This window comes from Botryllus schlosseri, chromosome 10 (assembly GCF_051294905.1).
Source record: "Botryllus schlosseri isolate E-star chromosome 10, Bs_hap1, whole genome shotgun sequence".
Taxonomy (NCBI): domain Eukaryota; kingdom Metazoa; phylum Chordata; class Ascidiacea; order Stolidobranchia; family Styelidae; genus Botryllus; species Botryllus schlosseri.
Window position 1 is genome coordinate 6,096,294 of NC_137245.1, and position 15,355 is coordinate 6,111,648.

The 15,355-nt window shown below is 40.6% G+C and overlaps 2 long non-coding RNA genes across 2 annotated transcripts in view; both read right to left on the minus strand.

Moving 5' to 3' along the window:
* LOC145448440 (uncharacterized) overlaps positions 1-5,696 on the minus strand; it is a 102,185-nt gene extending 96,489 nt beyond the window's left edge. The window contains exon 1 of the long non-coding RNA XR_013917910.1: positions 5,145-5,696. This is a non-coding gene — a long non-coding RNA (uncharacterized LOC145448440). The remainder of the gene's footprint in view (positions 1-5,144) is intronic.
* Positions 5,697-10,857: 5,161 nt separating this feature from the next.
* The window catches only part of LOC145449025 (uncharacterized), a 567,369-nt gene continuing 562,871 nt past the window's right edge, over positions 10,858-15,355 (minus strand). Inside the window, exon 3 of the long non-coding RNA XR_013918107.1 lies at positions 10,858-11,240. This is a non-coding gene — a long non-coding RNA (uncharacterized LOC145449025). The remainder of the gene's footprint in view (positions 11,241-15,355) is intronic.

Consider the following 15,355-nt stretch of genomic DNA (forward strand, 5'->3'; position numbering starts at 1 on the left):
CGTAAATGTATTTCATGTTTTTGGCCAGAAAATTTCAATGGTGGTCTGCTAAAATAGGTCTAACTCAAAAAAGTCAGGGTCCATTTTTTCCAGTTTAGGACACGCCATGGTCTGCTAGATTACGATACGATAGGTAATTGCTAGATTACGAAACTGTATTTTTAAACGTTCTGATAGTCCATATTTAGTGTGATGTAATATTTTATATGGGCGAAAATTCAGGAGTGAACGAAACCACACAACCCGCTGCCTAAATTATGTTCACCGTGAAAACGTATTTGTCACTCCATATATCTACTGAGTGTGAAGCGCGACGAAGATTCTTGGCTTTAGTGAGAATGCCATGTTGGTACTCCGTGAAAACAGCCCTGAAATTCATTACGCGTTTCGCGATCGGCCAGGTAGACAAGTATGGATACAGGATCACTGCTTATACAGAAATGCTACAGTAAGACTGTTCGAACACTAAACCCCTTTCGTTATCTACAGCCACCGACAATTTCGATAAACCGTATTCCGAGTGTTAACTGGACCATTTAATGATAATAATGAGCATCTATTTGTATTATTATTCTAAATAGCGCGAGCAAACGTAGAGAACAGAGCAATATGCAGCACCATGAACGTAAAACGAGTATTTGGAATGTTCGATCATAGTGTCCTACAATGGTGTGGACACAAGAAAGTCTCACAGCTCACTGCGATTGATTTACGTCCCCCTTTCCATTTGGCTGCAAGCAATTTCAAGTTGATTTGTAGCCGGCTTGCCGAGCGGGAAAATTCATAATTGGTACCAATGGAAAGCTACAGCAGTACATAATGCGGAAATATAAATTTGGATTCAGCTCGTGGTACTGGAACCCTGCAACATCAGCCTGAAATGTTGCATTGTAATGAAGTTGGGGTTGGTGACGTAACAACGTTAACGCAGATGAGTAGCAGCACAAACTGCAAGCGTATTGGTCATTGTTACGCGAGCGATTGAGCATTCACTCACTCTCTCTCGTGCGTATTTGGTCCTAAGCTGCGCCATATTCTCCAAGACTGTATTGGTATGTCACAATACAATGCAACGCCCAATACAATGCAACGCCCAAGGCTGATTTTGTGAGTTTCCAGAGGTCAACGAGTAGAAAAAAATCTATATTTTCGCAATTGGTACCGCGGTGACGTTCGATTGATACCAGTTTTATCAATTTTAGCGCTCGGCAAACCGGTCAAAATTCACCGTAAAATTGTCTTTCGCCAAACGAAAGGTGTGACGTTCACCGATCGCAATGGTGTGACGTTCACCAATCGCAACGAGCTGTGAGGTTTGATTGTGTCCATCGTAGGACATTATGATTCGGTTCAGCAAATGCGTCCGTATTCATCCGATCTATATCCGATCATACCTGAACTAGATGCTCCTTCGAGTCTGAAATAATTGTGTCCGTGTTTCCGATACTACATCAACAGAACACGGCTAATATAAACAGAATATAAAGTGGCCTTGGCTTGCGCGCTACTTACCATCCACGTAGGTGTTCACGTGAGATTTCTACTATTTTTAGAGTAGGCGATTAATGATTTAGAATTCGTCAACTCATTCCGTTGTGCAAGAGATTTACTTGGCACGGTTATATTGTCATTTTGGATCCGTGTCACTGCTTATGGATCAATCTCTATACTTTTTCCAAGTTACCTCCCTGGTACTTTCCCTTCGACTCCCAAGTTTCAATCCCCTAATAATGTACGTTCATTTGTCAGGGGCATCGAGTGTCGAGGTATTCGCCGATGGTCGATGGATCACTAGTGAACCTATGAGCTATGGCCGATACGATTTTGCAACCTGTGTGGTTGGAAATCGTATATTTGTCGTGGGCGGTGTTTGTAATGGAGCCGGCGATAACTATGTCCGCAAAATAGAGATTTTCAATGCTACGAACGGTGTGTGGACAATCGCAGTCGGGATGCAGGAACTTTGCCGGAAATCGTTTGCACTGGTACATTGGAGTGACAGGTTATATGCCATTGGTGGAGATGAAGAGCGAACCGTGCTTTGGAACAATTCAAGTGGAGACGGAGACTGGTCAGATACCGGAGCCAATATACAGGATCTATTGTCGTACGACGCCTTTGCTTTGAATGGAGAGATTTATGTAGTTGGAAAGAGGGAGGGAGGCGTTGGGAGTTTACGAAAGTTGTGTCTGGCGGATCATCAATGGCATGAACTAGATCATCCCTATTCTCCTTGGTGTGGTGGAGTACGAGCCGCTATCGTCCCCAGTTGGCGGTGCGAATATGCAGAGAACGCGAACCCAGCAAACACAGTACAGACCAAAGATGTAGAAAAGCCGAGCCGATATAGTAGATATTAGATCTTGGCAGGTCGTAGAAAGGGGGATTTTGTGTCGACTCAATTCAACGTCTTTTCCATGTCCTTCAATAATGTAAATATTATGCAGATGCTACAGCCTTTAAACATGGTGAGTAGAATGTAGATCCTACGTTAGAAGAAGAAGATCCTGATATAATAACCTGTTTTCTACCACTATGGGCTTAACCTGATCACGGCTGCGTACACACACCACATTATTTACTACATATTAATCACATTTGTGATAATTTAATTTCAAACGAATTGGCAATAATGCCGTTATAAAAAATAAAACGAACAAACGAACGAATGTCTTTAGAAAGAAAGTGAAAACAGTCCTTATAATCAGGTTTCATCTTCTGATGAGCCAGTTAAATAACCAGCATGCTCCTTTTCTTTTCAACACCCTGCAGAAATAAAATGAAAATGATGATTAATAGCTAAGACATTCGTACTGCGAAAATGGCAGAGGTAGCGACTAACGAATGACTCCTACATTTTTTTCGCCCATACTTACTAAAATGGATTCGATTCTGAACTATTTCCACTCAAGTTTTCAAGTTTTATTATTATATATTTAATATTATATGACTAGAGAACTGACTTCAATCGTCACTTCTACTTGATTATCAAGATCAACGATGACTACTTCAGCACTCTTTGAAAACAGCCACTAACACAAAAAGAATTCTTGATTAAAATTTCTTCACATTCTGTCCAAAATGATCAATTCAACAATCCAAATGAATCAGTTATTTGGCAGCTAGTTGGAGAGATATATACTCAAGTCTAGAAAGTGGAATGATACTCTGCATGGAAAGCTGAAGACCTAATAATATTGTGTACAGAGAACAAAACATTTGAGTGGCGGCACTGGTATAGACATTAATAAATTATTAGAATTGACAGCAAGATAACCAGCAAGACATTAAAATGAGAATTAGTGCAGTTTCTTAGGCTGTAGTGATACTCAGCCAGTAATTGACCTAGCAGAGAGCAAAACGTTGTAAATAAAGCGAGCGAAACCTCCGACAAATGATACGATAAAACATTAGAATTGACAGTCTTACTAGAAGCAGAATAACAATCATGAGGGGTTAGAGAACAGAAGCCGGGGAAGTGACCATCAGAAATTACTGCATACTGGCCGAACAAATCCATGACCACTAACAAATGGTCTTTCAATAGTCAATATTGATACCAAATGACACCACCCCTATTTCATAGCAACATTTAGCAAATACAGCGCTGGAGTCAACCTTATATAAGCGCTAACCAAACGCCCATTAGTTTTCCCACCTACTAGTTCGCGGATGGAAATACGCATTAAAGCGAACGGACGCGACTTGTCACACTCTTGCTATTTCTGCTCCTTTTTTCTCTTCGTTCCTCTTCTCTGTCGCTTCCGCTTGAGGAGAGAAACAGTCGGCTGCGTTTACGGATCGTGAATTCCCGGTGGGTGATTCTTGCTTGAATGGTCAGCACCTTGAAAATTGAGAACAATGTTGTTGCAAAATGCATGACAATTTGAAAGTTACATCATTCTAATTATTCTAGTTATGGCCGTGAATCGTTACAAGTGCGGTAACCATAAGAATTATTACTATACTTCAACTACAAATACAATATATTGTATAAAATGATTACCAATTCTTTTACGTTGATCGAGTCCCAAATGGATGAAATATGTCAAAGAATTTGCTAAATTTTTGTATAATTTGACAGATTACAAAATCTTCTCAAAGTGCACCTTTCAAAAATTTGATATCAAGACTCCCAACCTTTTACAATTCGAAGTTGGATGGCTTTACCAATACAAGCAAACAGTTTGTATCGCAATTGACAATTATGTAGAGAACGCTGCGAGACATATGAGTAGGCCTACCCTAAAACGTTTCTCTGACATGGACATTAGGGCTCTTAAAATATGACTTTTTTTCTCAAATCGTTCTGGCTACTTGATAAAATTGTTAGGTTACCTAATTTAAGCCTAAACACAAAATTTGGTTCAATTCCAGCCAGTAACCGCTTTGCTACAGGAGAAGAAAGTTTCTATTTATTATATAAAAATAAATAGGTAATAAAAATTTGAAAATTTTCTGTTCACCCCATGAAAGTGTTAGGCTGTCTATAGAAACGATGCTCACCAAATTTGGTTCAATTCCAACCAGTGGAAGCGGAGATATTGCCGTCGAAAAATTTGGATTTGAATAAAATAGTATTTACGGTGACCGATTCTTTGTTTACTTATTAAAGTTGTGCTCACCGTAAGTGCTATTTTATTAAAATCCAAATTTTTCGACAGCAATAACTCCGCTTCCACTGGTTGGAATTGAACCAAATTTGGTGAGCATCGTTTCTATAGACAGCCTAACACTTTCATTGGGTTAACAGAAAATCTTCAAATTTTTTATTATTCATTTTTATATAATAAATAGGAACTTTCTTCTCTTGTAGCAAAGCGGATACAGGCTGGATTTGAACCATATTTTGTTTGTAGGCTTAAATTAGGTAACCTAACAATTTTATCAAGTAGCCAGTACGATTTGAGAAAAAAAGTCATTTTTGAAGAGCCCTACTGTTCATGACCGTCCACGTTTAGAGTTGCATCTCAAAGATGCTAAAATAAGCCTAAATATAATCCAAGCAATACGATCGTCCACTTTGACTGACTGAATTTCTAAAAACACCTTGATAGCTTCCACATCTTACGTTTATATATACCGTCTGCTATCGGCACAACAAAGTAGGCCTATTTAAAAATACCAAAACAGATTCAACATACCACATCTCTTGCAAAGGCTTTTGCTTTCATTCAATTTTCCATCAAACTTCTTTAAATCCTCCTTTGTGGTGAGTTGCTTTGGAATTCTTCTAGGATCAATTCCGATATCGTTTTATCATATACAATTTATGGCGGAATAAAAGTTTCGGATAAGTTCTAAAACGAACACAATTTTCCACACAAAAGTCAATTGCCACACGAAATGCCAAATGCTACGGTCTCATTTTACAAGGTATGGCGAGGAAACGTAGTGGTACGTTCCATTATAGCTAAACACCAATGAATTGCGGGTTCGAGCGTGACACGTCGACTCCATAATTCCTACCGAAGTGTTGGCCGTTTATCTAGGCTCCTCCTCGCCATCTGATTCGCATAGCCATGTCTTAAAAAGCCTAGGAGTGGGCCGTGCTGTAAGTGGGCAGATGGTTGCCGATGCACCCGGCACTTGGTGAATTCGGCCGCACAAACTCGGCACTTGGTGAATTCGGCCCTCGGGAAATTTTGAAATGAAGTGTATTTACAGCTATTAATATGAATTATCAAACTAATAGTAGTATTATCAAGTGATTCGTCAATCTTGTAAGGAGGTCAGGGCATCCGTAGATCGCGCAGTCACGGCGTGATTAGATCACGGATTGCGTAAACATGGAAAATAACACAGCGCTCATATGCCGACCACGCGCGGTCTGCTTGGAATCGATGGCGTGAGTCACAGGCCTGTGTCGTGTAAGTTTTGAGAAGATGGATCTTGGCGTTGTATGTGAGATCAAAACTGTGGAACATCAAGCGGCGCTTCTTCGTTTATCGATCACGACAAGCCAGTGTTCCTCATCAACAATTGTTTCGCATGATCACGTCAAAATAAATTATTTTTTGCCTTTGGAGAGACGATTCCACTCTGGGATTAGGGTGTCTCGATAACACGGTTGAAGGATCCCAAGATTACGAGATCTACCACGAGCCACGACACGTTTAAATTTCCTTTTTGATACTGTTCATTCATACTAAATGCATTTCTAATGCGAAGGTGTTCTAGTGCCAATTCCTCCAGGGGCCGAGTTCACCAAGTGAAGAGCGTCGCGTTATTTCCCGCAATTACGCAATCTGTGATCTAATCACGCCGTGACTGTGTGATCTACGCATGCCCTGACCCCCGCACAACATTGACAACCACTCAAAGTGCCAAGTTCACCGGCAAACATTCCAGTAACCAATCATGGTGACCGGTACCGCTACGAGATCTACCACGGCCGAATTCACCAAGTGCCGAGTTTGTGCGGCCGAATTCACTAAGTGCCGAGTTCACTGGTAATCGGGCAGATACGGAATAATAATAATAAGAACCGGCCTGGTGTAAAATGACCAGTGTAGTCGAACCACCACCATGAACACCACAAACAAACAAATAAACATCTAACATGGAAAAGAAATTACCTTTGCAGCCTTTGACAAACACAGTTACCATTGAAACCAGCAATTAAGGTCTTATTCGAAAGCAGAATAACAACTGTTTTAGTGGACATATCAAATCAAATGTTGGAAAGTTCATGTAAAATAGCCCAAAATATTATCTTACTGTGACCATATTCCATCAATATGGTCTGGCTAGCCAAATTCTCTGGGCCAACATAATCAAGCTGCGTTTGGTTTCAACGATTAATAATCTTGTCACTGGATTCGAGGTATAATTGCACTCAAATATCAAATTTTGCTCCATTAATCAACATCAAGTTGAAAATGTCCATTCTTGCACCAACTTTTATAAAATCATGAATCAGTGTTCTACAGGAATTTATCTATATGACTTATATACCTAGAAAATTCGGGTCAAGTGTAGAATACGGCCACCGCGAGAAGTGATCCCCATGACCTTTACCGATCAGTGTTTCACATTAAAACAACAAATGCTTTCCATGAACACGTCAAAATAAACTGCTTTTTTGCCTGTGGAGAGACTGATATTAGGGTGGGGGGGGGGGGGTATTACGGTACGGGGATGTTAGGGTTAGCAAGGGGGGTATTAGGGTTGGCGTGGGGGTGTTAGGGTTGGAGGGAGGGGGATATTAGGGTTGGGGGACGGGGATATTAGGGTTGGGTTAGGGGATTTTAGGGTTGGGGTAGGGGGAAATTGGGGTGTTAGGGGTAATATTAGGGTTGGGGTAGGGGGATATTAGGGTTGGCGGAGGGGGATATTAGGGTTAGGTTAGGGGACGGGGATATTAGGGTTGGGTTAAGGGTAATATTAGGGTTGGGTTAGGGGATATTAGGGTTAGGGGCAATATTAGGGTTGGCGGAGGGGGGATACTAGGGTTGGCGGAGGGGGGATGTTAGGTTAGGGGACAGGGATATTAGGGTTGGGTTAGGGGTAATATTAGGGTTGGGGGATATTAGGGTTAGGTTAGGGGCAATATTAGGGTTGGCGGAGGGGGGATATTAGGGGTCATATTAGGATTGGCCGAGGGGGGCTATTAGAGTTGGCGGAGGAGGGGGGGTATTAGGGTTAGGTTAGGGGTGATATTAAGGTTGGGTGAGAGGGATATTAGGGTTGGCCAAAGCTCCGCCGATCCTAATATTCACTAGCCCAACCCTAATATTACCCCTAACCTAACCCTTATATCACCACTAACCCAACCCTAATATTACCCCTAACCCAACCCTAATATCCCCGTCCCCCAACCCTAATATCCCCTAACCCAACCCTAATATTACCCCTAACCCAACCCTAATATCCCCGTCCCCCAACCCTAATATTGCCCCTAACCTAGCCCTAATATTACCCCTAACCTAGCCCTAATATTACCCCTAACCTAACCCTAATATCCCCTAACCCAACCCTAATATTACCCCTAACCTAACCCTAATATCCCCCCCGTCCCCAACCCTAATATCCGTCTCTCCACACAGGCAAAAAAAATATTTTGACGTGTTCATGGGAAGCATTTGTTGATGTCATGTGAAACACTAAGAGTTTTGAGATGTTCATGTGCAACATTAATCGGTGATGGTCATGGGGGTCACTTTCTCGAGGTGGCCGTATTCTACACTTGACCCGAAAATTCAAGCATAAATATTATGATATACCGTAGGTATAGGTACCGGTAATTCAGATGTTTGAAGCGAATTATAGTGGTCTAATTTCACTAAATTAGAGCGAAATGCCAGCAATATAATTTTAGGATCTTGGTTGTTTTCACACCCTATTTAGCGTCCACTTGCAACGTAATAATTTTATTTATATTACAATATAATATTACAATATAATTGTAATCTAATTCGGAAAAACGGTTTAGCTCTAATTCTAACCTGGAAAAGCTGAAACTTTTCTATAGTTGTCTACACCTGTTTTGCAGAAAGTCAAACAGCTCTAGGCGTCATATACTACAGGCAATTCGAAATACCCCATAAGCTATATGCTACTGCATATATACCTTTAACCCGCTACCTCAGTCAGTCACAATTCCTATATATTTACGGCATTTACCATACAGAAAGAGCGAACTATGCCTGGCTGCGACCTGTTGCGCGTCAAATCTTTGTATGGCGCGATGACGTAAAATTTGAATCGCCGAAATATTCTAGAAGTCACGCATCGATAATCATATTCCTAAACGTACAACATATCACTTATTTAGTTATTCTCTGAATAAAACTATTAACCATACTCGTTGAACATGCGAGATTACCGAAAGAGCGAATATATATATAATGAAGATCATATATATCAGAGGAAAACAAAACTATTCGACCTTAGAGCAACAACACGAATATACAACACCGGTGACATCCTCACGCAATAAAACGAAGGGAGAACATTGTTTTCTAATGGATAGAACGAAGCTACCGCATGAGATCGAACAAAACCGGATAGAATTCATCGTGATTGAATGTACCGACAAAGTCATCCTTTCTACGTATTTTAGTCGTACCCGCGAGAGATAGAAAATTTGCATTATTAGGTTAACTACCGGATATAACGAAGCCTAATGCATGAGATGGAACAACACCGAGTATGAATTTATTCTGATTGAATATAACCACAAGACCATCCTACTACGTATTTTAGACATTCCCTCGACACTTAGAAAATCAGAACCTAATCGAGATGATCCCGGATGATCCTTTTACGGTTTTGTGTTTGCTGGGAAGCGCCTCCGGCCCGCAAATTGAATGAATCAAACTTATCAAAATTTATACACTCTTTGGTAACTTGGCGTCGTGGCGACATATTTTCTGTAATAGACAGTCATGCAACCGCTAATCAGCGGGTTACTAGTATTGGAAAAGACATCGACTCAATATCCTCATTTTCTGCTGCTAATATTTCCAACATGATCACATCATATGACAAGTGTGGTATTGATTTATCCTTTCGCTTCCGACACCCGTTCGAAAGTGACGAAGGTAAATAAAAGATAGATTTAATGATTCGGTCAAATAGCGTAGAAGAGATTCCACGCTATACTTTGAACTTGTAATATTTACAAAATGGGATAGATTGGCGCCGCTGGACAGCTATTGTTTTGACGAGATATTGTTTGTCGCAGTATGACGTCTCTTGGGACCAATTGTTTACACAGGTGCTGGAGTCCCAGCTGCCGGGCACGTTGCATGAGCGTTGGATCAGGAAAACTGGACCTTGATCGAAGCCGATAAGTCTCCTGTTCCTGACCTCGTGTTTGAATTTTTATCTACCGAGTTGGCGACGATGGAATCTTTGCATAAATCTCAGAATGGGCGTCGCCCTGCTGACGCACGTGACAATCCCAAACATAAAGATAAACTGGTTAGTGTTGGTACCGAGAAAGCTGATAATTCATTTTCTGATCAGTCTCTCGTCATTCAATCTGTCCCGATATCAAGCACCTACTGCTCGAAACGTCATTTATTGAGAGATTGTTTTACATTTCTGAAATTAAATCCAACCCAGCGATTGGCCGGCCTGTCAAAGTGTGTTTTAGATGCGTATCTTCGAAAGGGCACAATGGCCACCCGAAGCATTTTCATCAATGTAAGAAGCGTTGTTCCGTCACTTGCTGTGGGAAACCCCACCACAAATTGTTGCACGTTTCTGCGGAACCATTGATTGACGCTAAGTTTATGGCAGGGGTGGCCAACCTGCGACCGTAGAAGGAAATCTGTGCGGCAGTGGACGCGTAATTCAATTAGTATGTGTTGGGACCGTTAACATGCAATTTGAATATACGAATTGACTCCCGATTTCCTGAGAGATTTTAAATAATCATGAAATTTTCTTGGCGCTGCGCGCGATTCAATGTGACTTAATTTTCCGATTTTAATGTAGTAGAGCCCTTTTGCAATCACAGCCCCACAGTACAGATTCGAACAGCAGATGATAATGATGCGCCCCATATAGAAAGACCAACTCGCAATCGTGTGCTCCTCACTATGCCGACAATCCTGATGGGAGGTCAAGAAATTACAGCATGTAGCAAAGTGACTAATAACAATTGGCCCACTCGAAGATGCATCATCATTTATAACTATTCCTAAATTTTCGAAAACACCCCCTCCGTCAACTCCTGCCGGTGAATCTGATCACATGGGCTGAAAAAGGATAAATGTTAGATAGTAATAGGTAGAACTACTAATATTAATGACGAAATTTACTAGTCAATCATAAATTTTTTTCGCGCTTGGCGCGACTATGGCCGATCCCCTAACACAGTGGTTCCCAAACGGTGGGGGATTCCCCACTGGTGGGAAATTCAATGATTTCTGGTGGGGAATAGACGCATTTGTTCAAAATTATATACAGGACAGTCTATATATACACGGAGACACATGCGCAGTTACCGTTACCAGTTTACTGCTCCGGAATGTATGTATCGAAAATTATATTGCGTGTTGTTCACAAAACCTCATTCTTAACTGTGGATGGCCAATCATGGCGTCGCAAACGCATCCAGCACGAATAGTTTGACGTGAAGTAACGCTTTCGCGAAATTTTGAGCGTTACTGGTATCGGTTCACAATATGTTTTATGTTGCAGTTGGAGGCGATTGTCTTGCGTACTGGTGTGGTTGTATGTCTTGTGTAGTCAAACCAGCAGATAGCTGGTCTGTGATGACGAAAGTGCTGGGTAGTGGGGAGCAGGACCGTGACTGCCGCACCCCAAACTCCCCAATTGGGGGAAGGCAGATCGAAGAGTCCCAAAATTATTTCGTGCAATAACATAAATTCAAGTATTTTTTTTGGAAATTTATGCCACTTCATCAAAAAATTTTCCCGCTGGGTGCGCGATTTATTATTGCCGAATATCTGATTGTTCGGTACCCTTCCCCCACGAAGATACGTGGACTTTGTAGAAATGAAGACTTCGCAGCGTCGGCCATTACTGCGCCACGACGCACCAAGGCCATGTAACATGCAACTGCGACAAGTGTGCCAGAACGATCAGCAGCGAGAAGACCTTGACCGAGAAGGAATGGCCTTGTGGTGACCGAAAACTTCGATATATGTACAATATACATATGTGTTTAATTGCCCATAGACGGCTAAATGGCTGGCGCCGAATGTTTCTGTCCTGGCGATCTGAACCCCACAGGACAAACGCCATCCAGCAGGGAAAAATTATTTGCCACTAAAGCAATACCAATTTGAAATCGTGTGTGCTTTTTGGTTTGGGCGATTTCCATATCTTTTGACATAGCAGATATAGGAGGTCACGAAATAGCATAATGTAATGAAGTAAATATTCCAACGGTTCCGCCTTCTGCCTTTTTCAACGCACCTCACTCAGATCTACCGGTAAATCTGATTACGTGAGCAGAGAAACAATTCTGGAAAGCTTCTACTGTATCAGATTCGAACTCCGCAGCATTGTCAAATGCTGATTTTCGAAGAGCGAAATTTGCGCAGCTCGGCGAACAAACAGCACCAAACAAGAATGCTGTCATGCATTTATCCTTTGATGGTTTCGTAATATCACCATCTTGCCACCACAAAAAAAACGCAGCATGTGACGGTCACACTCATCAACTTTTCCCTGTAGAAACATATATGCTACCGACCACAACTAATTTGCAGTAACAGAAAGCGTGATTGGATCGGATGACCGAATAGCTTATTTTCTGGAACTCGCCAAACAACTCATTCATAGGGTACTCTCAGCAAAGCGATTATCTGCGTCAGATGAGCTTGGTTGGTCAATACTCTGTCTTACGAAAGCTTTTCAATAATCAGTGGTGGTTTTTAAGGCAGGCGAGGTAGGCGGTCGGCTAGGGCCCCCTGGTTGATTTACGCGCTTTCTAGGGCCCCTTATCTCGGTTTACGCGCATTTTCCCACTATTTCTCCGGTTTATGCGCTTTTTTTCAAGTATTACCATTTTCTGAATAATCGCGGAAATCCTTGTATCCATAAAGAATATGGTATTGTACCGTGAGGAGGGGTCAATCATCAATTCTCATTTTTAGTTATCATTTTACGAATAACCAATAAAATCCATGCACCATTGTAGAATATGGTACCGTGAGCAGTAGTCGATCATTAAATTTATGCACCCGTTACAAGAGCTTACATTGATTTTATGATCTCCATCCATTTTGCCATTTGCTAATGCCCCTATCCTATATTTACGCGAATGTTAGTTATAATTTTGCAAATAACTGTGAAAATATAGATAACCATATGGAATATAGCACCGTAAACAGTGGTTGATCATCAAATATATGCACCCGTTACAAGAGCTTCTTTGATTTTATGAGGGGGCCCCTTCTATATTTACGAGATATTTGGTTGCCATTTTGCGGAAAACCGTGAACATAGATGTGCCCATGTAGAATATCGTACCGTAAACAGTGGTCGATCATTAAATTTCTGCACCCGCTAAAAGAGATTACTTTGATTTTATGAGCCCCACCCCTTTCTAAATTTATGCAAATTTTAGTTACCATTTTTTAATAAAGGTGAAATACCTGTACCCATGTAGAATATGGTACTGTAAACGGTGTTCGATAATTGAATTTCTGTGCACGGTAAAAGAGCTTACTTTGATTTTATGTTAATGAGGTCATATTGTAACATGGTCTGAATTATTATTCAATATATACTTCCTAGTGGAAGCAGTGTATATTTCACTTCATCAAAATTTTGCAGTATATCTTTGTTTGAGATTCTACTTGCTAGTTCTTGATGCCAGCTTTCATATCATATGTTAATTTTTCATGCAACTAAATATTTACTGGAAATATTTGGTACTACATGTAAATAGATCACTGTCATTTAAATTTGAGGTCATTTCCGACTTAAGGTACATTCAGGCTAGACCGGCAAAAATTATATTACCACTGGGTCAATTTTTTCAGGTTGTTGATTGAACACTGAGTTTTGCTACAGTGCCTTGGATACGGGTCGATTCGAGTATCTCATACCTTAATAATGTCAAGGAACTTATCCATAAATGTACCTTTTTAATGCAGCTTTAGTGAAAAATAAATGCAACTCTTATGAAAAATAAGTGCAACTTTCCACGGATTTGACTGCAACTAAAACTTGCCGTAAGACCAGTTGTTGCAGAAGACAATTTTTACCATTACATTCTTGAAATGGGCTACCAGTTCAATCTAAAGATGACTCGGTAAACAGCATATTTAGTAAGGCGCACTCGTCAGTTGACAACGGTACATTTCATTAGCTACGATGAGTTTGGTATCACATCATTTATATGTCATGTTGTAATTCGTAGCATCAGTATGTCCTAATTACTGTAGTCAAGTATCTGGTACAATGCCGGGAGTACATGCTTAATGTAAGTCAGGATCTCAGAAAAGGAATTTGGTTCGGATTCAGAAAGAAACTGACAATGCAAATTTAGGACTGCCACAGAAATATTTCAAGCCATCTATGTCATTTCAAGAATGTTCTGCTCGGGCTGAGGATGATGCTGTTTTTCCATCAATGATATTGCCTTATTGACTTGAATGATGTTACAGTGCTCTCAAATACGTATATGGTATTTGATTGTAGTGGACTTTTGTCTGTGCTAATTGGGGCTTTTTAGGTTTAATCCAACTATAGGACACTTCTTACAGATCGTGAAACTAGCTCTTCACAGGTGATACCAGTATAGCGAGTACAAAAGTAGACGAAATGTCGTCACTTCAGCAGTTCGCCTCGAGGACATTATAGTTTATCATTTCTTGCTGATGTAACTGAACATCGTTCTTTCATGGAACACAGTTGAAAAACATTGTCAGGAGCAACATGAGATATATTCTGTAGTTTCGGACTACAGATAACATTAGGTTTTCCATGTTTCGGAATCGGGAAAGGGGGACTCTTTTTCAAAATTTTCTAACTTAAAATACCGGTGGTAAATCTTGAAAATATGGTAATTTTTTTCCCACTTCGCGGTCGGTTGACTAAAAAAAGTCACCTTTCTCGCTCACCACCAAAGGGGTCCGCGAAGACAAAAATGTTGAGAAACACTGGCTTAGAAGATCTATTTCGGTGAACATGTCTGCCCACGCCATTGAAGGCTCTTCATTATATTCATCTGGTGCGTGGTTTATTTCCCCCTACTGTTTATATATTAATCGTACGAATTCATGTAGCTTTCACTCTTACAGTTGTTGATATCATGATTATATATTCCTTGACGTGGCGATCGTCTAACTAATGTGTGTTCATTTTGTTTGCAATTATAATTTGTCGGAGCGGCGTCATTGCCTATCAATACCAAAACTATACCGGCGAGGCGACGAACACCGTTTTCCGAGCCAGCACGATGAAGTTAAACTATTCAAAATAGGATTTCTCCGACTTGTTTCTAGAGCTGGGCACAATGATTCGAGTACTCGAATCTGAATCGAGTAATAATTTTAATGATTCGAGTTGAGTAGTAAAAGTTGATTTTTTCGAGTACTGAAATTATTAGAGGCTCCTCGCCACTGCAAGTTAATTTATCAACGAGAATTGTACTTTCGTTACAATTTCCCCTGTCGAAGCCTCCAAACCTTGATTAGCCATATCGCAGCATACGAGACATATAGTACAAAGCTACGGACGTTACTGAAAATACCATATTTCCAAAGTCATGATCATCCCATAATATTCTCACAAAGTGCAATGAAACCCGTATGGTCGTAAAAATACCAAACTATCTTCGATGTGATGGATAACAGGCATAATATTCTTTGTGGTGGGGTAAAAGATACATATTTAAACTTTGACATATTACATTATGTTGTGA